This window comes from Eschrichtius robustus, chromosome 2, assembly GCF_028021215.1.
Source record: "Eschrichtius robustus isolate mEscRob2 chromosome 2, mEscRob2.pri, whole genome shotgun sequence".
Taxonomy (NCBI): Eukaryota; Metazoa; Chordata; class Mammalia; order Artiodactyla; family Eschrichtiidae; genus Eschrichtius; species Eschrichtius robustus.
This window is the reverse complement of record NC_090825.1, coordinates 150,000,280-150,011,458: the sequence shown is the minus strand read 5'-3', so window position 1 is coordinate 150,011,458 and position 11,179 is coordinate 150,000,280.

Below are 11,179 nucleotides of genomic sequence, written 5' to 3'. Positions count from 1 at the left end.
GGAACCAGGTAACCTAATTCTTATTAGAAATAAGCCATTCATCAGCTCTGTGACTCAGATAAGTGAGTCACATTTATAAAATTGAACTAATAATAGTTCTAGACTCTGACCTTTCAAAGTAGCAACAGAACTGAACATTAAAAGATTTCCATCCAAGAATGTCATACTTGCATTTACCGTGTTGGTGGGCAAACAATGATCTTATCAGCAGGGCCTCTCATGGCGGCCTTAGGAGTCAATTATGTCAACACTAAGTCTGATGATGTCAAATCATGACGGAATTGCAAGCATAGGTTGGCTGGTGATGGAAGAGTTCAGCAAAAATCAACAAAAGCATGAGCCATGTGGCTGACAGGGTCTTGGTGTTCCGGCCAGGTGTCAGGCCTGTGTCTCTGAGGTGAGAGAGCTGAGTTCAGGACATTGGTCTACCAGAGACCTCCCGGCTCCATGTAATATCAAACGGCGAAAGCTCTCCCAGAGATCTTCATCTCAACACTAAGACCCAGATCCACTCAACAACCAGCAAACTACAGTGCTGGACACCTTATGCCAAACAACTAGCAAGGCAGGAACACAAACCCACCCATTAGCAGAGAGGCTGCCTAAAATCATAATAAGGTCATAGACACCCCAAAACACACCACCGGATGTGGTCCTGCCCACCAGAAAGACAAGATCCAGCCTCATTCACCAGAACACAGGCACTAGTCCCCTCCACCAGGAAGTCTACACAACCCACTGAACCAATATTGGCCACTGGGAGAAGACACCAAGTACAACGGGAACTACGAACCTGCAGCCTGTGAAAAGAGACCCCAAACACAGTAAGTAAAGCAAAATGAGAAGACAGAGAAACACACAGTGGGTGAAGGAGCAGGTAAAAACCCACCAGACCAAACAAATGAAGAGGAAATAGGCAGTCTACCTGAAAAAGAATTCCGAGTAATGATAGTAAAGATGATCCAAAATCTTGGAAATAAATGGAGAAAATACAAGAAACATTTAACAAAGACCTAGAAGAACTAAAGAGCAAACAAACAATGATGAACAACACAATAAATGAAATTAAAAATTCTCTAGAAGGGATCAATAGCAGAATAACTGAGGCAGAAGAACGGATAAGTGACCTGGAAGAAAAAATAGTGGAAATAAATACTGCAGAGCAGAATAAAGAAAAAAGAATGAAAAGAATTGAGGACAGTCTCAGAGACCTCTGGGACAACATTAAACACACCAACATTCAAATTATAGGGGTCCCAGAAAAAGAAGAGAAAAAGAAAGGGACTGAGAAAATATTTGAAGAGATTATAGTTGAAAACTTCCCTAATATGGGAAAGGATATAGTCAATCAAGTCCAGGAAGCACAGAGTCCCACACAGGATAAATCTAAGGAGAAACACGCCAAGACACATGTTAATCAAACTATCAAAATTTAAATACAAAGAAAAAATATTAAAGGCAGCAAGGGAAAAGCAAAAAATAACATACAAGGGAAACCCCTTAAGGTTAACAGCTGATCTTTCAGCAGAAACTCTGCAAGCCAGAAGGGAGTGGCAAGACATATTTAAAGTGAAGAAAGGGAAAAACCTACAACCAAGATTACTCTACTCAGCAAGGATCTCATTCAGATTCGATGGAGAAACTAAAACCTTTACAGACAAGCAAAAGCTAAGAGAATTCAGCACCACCAAACCAACTTTACAACAAATGCTAAAGGAACTTCTCTAGGCAGGAAACACAAGAGAAGGAAAAGACCTACAATAACAAACCCAAAACAATTACGAAAATGGTAATAGGAACATATATATCGATAACTACCTTAAATGTAAATGGATTAAATGCTCCCAACAAAAGACATAGATGGGCTGAGTGGATACAAAAACAAGACACGTATATATGCTGTCTACAAGAGACCCACTTCAGACATAGGGACACATACACAGACTGAAAGTGAGGGGATGGAAAAAGATATTCCATGCAAATGGAAATTAAAAGAAAGCTGGAGTAGCAATTCTCATATCAGACAAAACAGACTTTAAAATAAAGACTATTACAAGAGACAAAGAAAGACACGACATAATGATCAAGGGGTCAATCCAAGAAGAAAATATAACAATTGTAAATATTTATGCACGCAACATATGAGCACCTCAATACGTAAGGCAAATACTAAGAGCCATAAAAGAGGAAATCGACAGCAACACAATAATAGTAGGGGACTTTAACACCCCAATTGCACCAATGGAGAGATCATCCTCAAAGAAAATAAATAAGAAAACACAAGCTTTAAATGGTACATTAAACAAGATGGACTTAATTGATATTTATAGGACATTCCATCCGAAAACAACAGAATACACTTTCTTCTCAAGTGCTCATGGACGTTCTCCAGGCTAGATCATGTCTTGGGTCACAAATCAAGTCTTGATAAATTTAAGAAAATTGAAATTGTATCAAGTATCTTTTCTGACCACAGTGCTATGAGACTAGATATCAATTACAGGAAGCAATCTGTAAAAAATACAAACCCATGGAGGCTAAACAATACACTACTAAATAACCAAGAGATCACTGAAGAAATCAAAGAGGAAATCAAAAATACCTAGAAACAAATGATAATGAAAGCATGACGACCCAAAAACTGTGGGATGCAGCAAAAGCACTTCTAAGAGGGAAGTTTATAGCAATACAATCCCATCTCAAGAAGCAAGAAACAACTCAAATGAACAACCTAACCTTACACTTAAGTAATTAGAGAAAGAAGACCAAAAAACTCCCAAAGTCAGCAGAAGGAAAGAAATCATAAAGATCAGATCAGAAGTAAATGAAAAAGAAATGAAGGAAACAATAGCAAAAATCAATAAAACTAAAAGCTGGTTCTTTGAGAAGATAAACAAAATTGATAAACCATTAGCCAGACTCATCCAGAAAAAAAGGGAGAAGACTCAAATCAATAGAATTAGAAATGAAAAAGGAGAAGTAACAACTGACACTGCAGAAACACAAAGGATCATGAGAGATTACTACAAGCAACTCTATGCCAATAAAATGGATAACCTGGAAGAAATGGACAAATTCTTAGAAATGCACAACCTTCTGAGACTGAACCAGGAAGAAATAGAAAATATAAACAGACCAATCACAAGCACTAAAATTGAGACTGTGAAAAATATCTTCCAACAAACAAAAGCCCAGGACCAGATGGCTTCACAGGTGAATTCTATCAAACATTTAGAGAAAAGGTAACACCTATCCTTCTCAAACTCTTCCAAATTTTAGCAGAGGGAGGAACACTCCCAAGCTCATTCTACGAGGCCACCATCACCCTGATACCAAAACCAGACAAAGATGTCACAAAGAAAGAAAACAACAGGCCAATATCACTGATGAACATAGATGCAAAAATCCTCCACAAAACACTAGCAAACAGAATCCAACAGCACATTAAAAGGATCATACACCATGATCAAGTGAGGTTTATCCCAGGAATGCAAGGATTCTTCAATATATGCAAATCAAACAATGTGATAAACCATATTAACAAACTGAAGGAGAAAAATCATATGATCATCTCAATAGATGCAGAAAAAGCTTTCGACAAAATTCAACACACATTTATGATAAAAACCCTGCAGAAGGTAGGCATAGAGGGAACTTACCTCAACATAATAAAGACCATACATGACAAACCCACAGCCAACATCATTTTCAAAGGTGATAAACTGAAAGCATTTCCTCTAAGATCAGGAATAAGACAAGGTTGTCCACTCTCACCACTATTATTAAACACAGTTTTGGAAGTTTTAGCCACAGCAATCAGAGAAGAAAAAGAAATAAAAGGAATCCAAATCAGAAAAGAAGAAGTAAAGATGTCACTATTTGCAGATGACATGATACTATACACTGAGAATCCTGAAGACTCTATCAGAAAACTACTAGAGCTAATCAATGAATTTGGTAAAGTAGCAGGATACAAAATTAACGCACAGAAATCTCTTGCATTCCTGTACACTACTGATGAAAATTCTGGAAGAGAAATTAAAGAAATACTCCCATTTACCATTGCAACAAGAAGAATAAAATACCTAGGAATAAACCTACCAAAGGAGACAAAAGACCTATATGCAGAAAACTATAAGACACTGATGAAAGAAATTAGAGATGATACAAACAGAGGGAGGGATACACCATGTTCTTGGATTGGAAGAATCAACATTGTGAAAATGACTATACTACTATACTACTACAAAGCAATCTACAGGTTCAATGCAATCCCTATCAAACTACCACTGGCATTTTTCACAGAACTAGAACAAAAAATTTCACAATTTGTATGGAAACACAAAAGACCCTGAATAGCCAGAGCAATCTTGAGAAAGAAAAACAGAGCTGGACGAATTAGGCTCCTGGACTTCAGACTATACTACAAAGATACAGTAATTAAGATAGTATGGTACTCACACAAAAACAGAAATATAGATCAATGGAATCGGATAGAAAGCCCAGAGATAAGCCCACACACATATGGTCACCTTATCTTTGATAAAGGGGGCACAAATATACAATTGAGAAAAGACAGCCTCTTCAGTAAGTGGTGCTGGGAAAACTGGACAGCTACGTGTAAAAGAATGAAATTAGAAAACTCCCTAACACCATGCACAAAAATAAACTCAGAATGGATTAAAGACCTAAATGCAAGGCCAGACACTATCAAACTCTTAGAGGAAGACATAGGCAGAACACTCTATGACATAAATCACAGCAAGATCCTTTTTTGACCCACCTCCTAGAGAAATGGAAATAAAAACAAAGATAAACAAATGGGACCTAATGAAACTTAAAAGCTTTTGCACAGCAAAGGAAACCATAAACAAGACAAAAAGATAACCCTCAGAATGGGAGAAAATATTTGCAAATGAAGCAACTGACAGAGGATTAACCTCCAAAATTTACAAGCAGCTCATGCAGCTCAATATCAAAAAAACAAAAAACCCAATCCAAAAGTGGGCAGAAGACCTAAATTGACATTTCTCCAAAGAAGATATGCAGATTGCCAACAAACACATGAAAGGACGTTCAACATCACTAATCATTAGAGAAATGCAAATCAAAACTATAATGAGCTATCACCTCACACCAGTCAGAATGGCCATCATCAAAAAATGTACAAACAATAAATGCTGGAGAGGGTGTGGAGAAGGGAACCCTCTTGCACTGTTGGTGGGAATGTAAATTGATACAGCCACTATGGAGAACAGTATGGAGGTTCCTTATAAAACTAAAAATAGAGCTACCATACGACCCTACAATCCCACTACTGGGCATATACCCTGAGAAAACCATAATTCAAAAAGAGTCATGTACCACAATGTTCATTGCAGTTCTATTTACAATAGCCAGGACGTGGAAGCAACCTAAGTTTCCATTGACAGATGAATAGATAAAGATGTGGCACATATATACAACAGAATATTACTCAGCCATAAAAAGAAACAAAATTGAATTATTTGTAGTGAGGTGGATGGACCTAGAGATCGTCATACAGAGTGAAGTATGTCAGAAAGAGAAAAATAAATACCATACGCTAACAAATATATATGGAATCTAAAAAAAAAAACAAAATAGTTCTGAAGCACCTAGGGGCAGGACAGGAATAAAGACGCAGACATAGAGAATGGCCTTGAGCACATGGGGTAGGGGAAGGGTAAGCTGGGACAAAGTGAGGGAGTGGCATGGACTTATACATACTACCAAATGTAAAATAGATAGCTAGTGAGAAGCAGCCCCATAGCACACGGAGATCACCTCGGTGCTTTGTGACCACCTAGAGGCGTGGGATAGGGAAGGTAGGAGGGAGACGCAAGAGGGAGGAGATATGGGGATATATGTATATGTATAGCTGATTCACTTTGTTATAAAGCAGGAACTAACACACCATTGTAAAGCAATTATACTTCAATAAAGATATTAAAAAGATTTTTTTTAATTAAAAAAAAAACAAAATAAAACAATGATCTTATCAGGGACCATTCATTCATTCATTCATTCATCACGTGCAGTGGAACAGCGGTTAGTACTTGCATAGTTAACCCCAGCAAACCTGGGTCTGACTTCACCTTTCAAGCCTCAGTTCCCTCAATTTTAAATTGGGGTCAAAAATAGCACCTACCACAAGGAGTATCAGGAAGATTTAATACAATAATACATATAAAGCATGTAATTCCTGCTTCCTGCAGTTCCTGCTTCATCATAGGTGTTCTATAAATCTTTGTTGAATACATGAATGGAAACATTTAGTGAGTAGCTGCTTTGTTTGAGGCTCTTTTTGAGTCACTGGGGCTTAAGAGGTCTCAGACATGATCTGGACCTTGGTGGATGAAGAAAACACAACACACCGATAATTGGCCTTCTCGTTGACCATGGCCTGCAGCATGGGCATTTAGGTTATTTGCAAATATTATTAAGTGAACAGTGCGTCAGTGGACATCCTTGTGTGTAAGCTCTGAGTTCATTTCAGAATGTAGGTCTGAAACAAACTAGATTTCTGAAAGTGGAATTGGTGGGTTAAAGGGTGTAATTCACACCACACCAGAAACAAGCCTGGGGGTCACGAGATTACTGAAAAGGGCAAACAGCACTGGACTCAAGCTTGTGGAAGAGAACAACAGCGAGTGAACTCTTCTGGTTGAGTCTGAAAAGATGAGATGACAACAATACCAAGAATAATGGGAAGTGGGCACTATTATTATTATTGCTGTCATTTTACAGATGAGGAAACCACGATAGAAAAGGTCCAGAAATTTGTGCAATATCCTCTAGCTAGAATGGGTTGGAGTTAGGGTCTTAATTAAGACTGTTCAATTCTGCTCACTGTGTACTGCGGGGAAAGAGGGGTAATGGGAAGGAGATGGAGAAAGGAGAAAGGGAACTCCAAGCAGAAAGAACAGCATGTGCAAAAATAAGAAGGTCTTAAAAGCCATGTAGTTCTGGAAATGTAGGAGACTTTCATGATGGTGAATAGTAGGAGTAGCCCCTGCTGGAATCCCTCTGGAGAACTACTGACTGTTTCCAAAATGTTTAAACACTGGTTCTAAAAATCCCAGCTAAACCCACTTTAGTTACTGTGAAGAGCTGCTGTTCAGGTAAATGGAGACAGGTACTTTGAAAAATGTGGGATTCTACAAAAATATGAATATTTATTACTATTGCCCAAATGAGGACAAATTGGAAGGGATTCAATTTATACTCAATTTAATTAATTTACTTTGACGTGTCCTTATGGTTCTTACAGGAGATGCTAGCATGCTCCTGGCTAGTGAAAATCACTTTGTAGATGGGGTATCTGCTGCTTGCCAGGCCTACATAAAACTGCCTTGTGAACAGTGTTTCTTATCTTTTAATTATGTTCCAAGGTAGGTGTTTTCAACCTCATTATACAGGTGAGTAAATTGAGCTCAGACATGTTGGAGGGTTTTTCCCAAGACTGCCCAGCAAGCCCTGGTACAGCAGATGTTTGAGCCCTCCTGAATCCGTCCTCAGAATCTGTGAGGTGATAGTCCAGGGAACAGGCAAGAAAATAGTCTAGATTCTCTGTGTAGATCAGAGAAGGAGTTGGGATATCTCTAATTTCTCCCATGAGCCTAAATCTGTCTCTCTGCCCCTCACAACAGGAAAATCAAAAATGGTCCCTTAACGTGTTTCCCAGCCTTCAAATTTCCTTGCATGCTACCTCCTGTAAGTAGCTCTACAACACTGCTCTGCTCCCATCTTTAACATGCCCATTAATCCCTCTCATGGTCTCCAAGGCCAAGGCCAAGGTAAGCTCCTCAGCTGGCCATTCACTCCATGCTTCCACCATATGTTGGCACTTATACCTTCCTGGCTTAGTGCCTAATGCTATGACAGTCCGGTGATATATGTATTATGACCTGTATTTTATAGGATGGTAAGTTAGCAAAGAGCAAAGCTGGGATTTATACCCTGGCCAGCTGACCCTCAGAGTGTGTGTTTATAAAAATCCTCAGAGACTATAAGGAATCCTGAGATATGCATGGTATCCACATGTACGGCTTGTAACGGATAAAAGCACCATACAGAAGCGAAGTAAAAGCAATGCTTAACTTTCTTCCTTGCTAGGAGATAAACAGTGTTTCTCCCTTCAATCAGCGGATGGAGGCAAAGGATCTTTTTCCGTCCAGGGTGCACTCTTCTTTCCCTCTGGAGGAAGTGAAGAGGCAGGTAAAGAAAGAGAAAGACCTAGATTGTTCCCAGATCTAGCCTCCAGCCATGAGCCTCATTTAGTGGCAAACCAAGGAGTTGATGAATGGGTGGATGTGCATGGAAGGTAACTCTTGTCCATCAGGAGATGTGATGCAAGAATAGGAAGGACACGATGGAGAATGCCACTTCTCAAAAAGGCAGAAAAGAGAAATGCAATGTACTGTATCACTGCCGAGTTGCCATTGCTCATGATTCTGGGTTCTGCGACCAAGAAAAATACATTTCTCCAAAGTTTCACTTAGTGTTGTCATCTTTTATATAACTAACTGCAAGCCTAAGGTACCAAGAATTAATTCCTATATGACAAAGAAAGGGCATGTTGTCTTAGAAACAATCAAGTATGACTTCAAATCCTGGGTCCATTACTGGCTTGTCTCCTTGGGCAAGTGATTCAACTTTTGGGGCTTCAGTTTCCTCATCTGTAACATGAGGTTAATATTTACTTTGGGAAGTTGTTGCAAAGGATAATGTATGTGAAATGTCTAGCATTGCACTCAGAAAGCCCACAGTGGTCAATGGGTAGCAGTTGTGATTACTGAAATCAATGATAATCCTTGTGTCTAATGGCATTTTCACAACCGATTTGTTTGGTCATTTGAATAAAAGGATTAAGTTGATTTTTTTGAGTTTTTGGTGTCATGGCCTCCCATATGTGACATTCAGCCTCCTCTGCCTATCCTGTCCCCCCCCCCCCACGCACAGTGAGCACAATCAAAAAGCCTTAGTCAAGACCCCAGCTCCACCCCATGCTAACTATAGGAATTTGGGCACATTTCTGGACCTCTTCTTTCTCTGCACCTACTTCTCACTATTCTTGGTATTGTTATCTCATATTTACCAATTTTTTCCACTGTGAGAGAATAATTTATTCATTAATTATCTATTTCTTCATTCATCTATCAGTTAACCTAATTCACTTATTTATTTATTCACTCACTCCTTCAACTATTCATTCAATAGAGAGCTATGGGTGCTAGATTAGGACTTGGGGAAGCAGAAATGACTTGGACCTGGGTTTCTCCTGGGTACTTATCTCACCAGCAATGGAAAGGTGCTAAGAGGAAGGGTGACCTCACAGGCCCTGTGCAAGCTGCTGTGTCAGGAACTCTCCCATATGCAATTTCATTTACATTCCAGAATAACGTAGTGATACAGGCATCACTTTCACAGACTAGGAAAGAGACTGCAACAGGTAGAGTCATGTAACCAAAGTCATACAGCTTGTCATTGATAGAACTGAAATTTGGGTACAAGCATGCCTAATCCAATGCCTGGCTTCTTTTCAATGCTCCATGTGGCCTCTGAGCAGAGCCAGGGAGGTAGATTCATAACCCATATAGTTCATGAAGATCTTGAGGTATAAATGGGAGTAAAAGTCTAGTGTATGTAGTATTATTTAGCTCCATAGTAATTGGCATCCCACCCAATGCCATCCTTAGCCTGGTCTGTAAAGTGGAATCCTGTCTGATCCACCTTGATAATATACGCCACCTTCCTCTCTCCATATACTTCATACATCATACTTTTTATAAGGTGCCCTATTTACCACTTTTGCACCCCCTCCCCCTTTGTGGTCACTATGCTCTCCTCCCCTGATCACTACATCCATTTTCCTTCCTCCAGCCCTTTGCTCATGCTGTTCCCTCCACTTAAATTGGCCCCCTTTCTCCACTGTGTATATTGAAACACTGCTGGGCACCAGCAACCTGCCCTTTTCTGAACCTTTTTCTGTTCCTTTCTTAAATCATTTTCTCTTGTTGACTCTGTATGCTTCTTAAATTGTCCATCTGACTGTCTATTCCTTGAAGATAACAAATATGTTCAATACACTTTGCCAATCTTGGTGGTTAGACAAATATAAAATGCCTCATTCTATCTTTCTGGCTGAACTCAGTTACCTCCTTGCTATGTGGTCCAAATATTTCCTGTAAAATGGAAATACCTAAGCTTGCCACATGCTTATAAAATAGATCTAGCCAGGTTGGTCTTTTTGAAAACAAACAAGGACTAATGCTTTGTGTGTCCCAAGACCTGTGTTAGATACTGGAGATTCAGCAAGTGAATAATACATTGACTCTTCCCAAGAGGAGCTCAGGGTGGGAGAGTGCTAGGTGGGGCTTGACAGAGGGAACCTATAAAACCAATGATTACTGTACACTGTGACTTTGAGTGCATTATGATGAGCCACTTCAACCAACCTAGGGTGGGTGGTGTCAGGGAAAGATTCTCAGGGAGATGGCCTTACATTGAATTGTGAAGGAGCAAAACGTTTTACAGAGGTATGGGGAAGGGGTCCATGAACATCTGAAGCAGAAGGAATAGCATCCGAGGAAACCCAGGAGAGTAAATCCTCCTTATTCATTTGAAGTACTTGTAGCTAAATATGGCCTTGGTTTCCCCAACAGTAAAGTAAGGGTGGATCAGAAAATGTCCAAAAATCCTCTAAAAACTCTGTATTTGAGGGATAGAACATTTCTTATACCTCTGTTCTCAATAATAACTGAAATCTCAAGTACAAAGTGGACTGTAGAAAGAATTGATATTTAATCTCCATCCTTTACACATAGTGCTGCAAAGTTTTCATGAGGCTAGCTCTAGACACCTTTCTCAGATTTTGGGGTTGAAAATCTTGTGTAAAGGACTAGTCAGTTCTGGGGAAAGTAAACTGATTTTCATCAAAATCAAATGTTTCATATCCTATCTCATGTATTTAGACTTTTTTAAAAAGATGAGATTATAAGTTTTAGTTCCAGGATCTCAGGGTAAGTAGAAGTGTTCAATGCTAATGCTTTCAAAGTAACTCCGGAATCGTACTTGCTTTAAGACAGAAAAACCATTTCTTATTCAATTACATATTATAAAAGGTGCCTTTGGGACTTCCCTAGTGGTTCAGACTAAG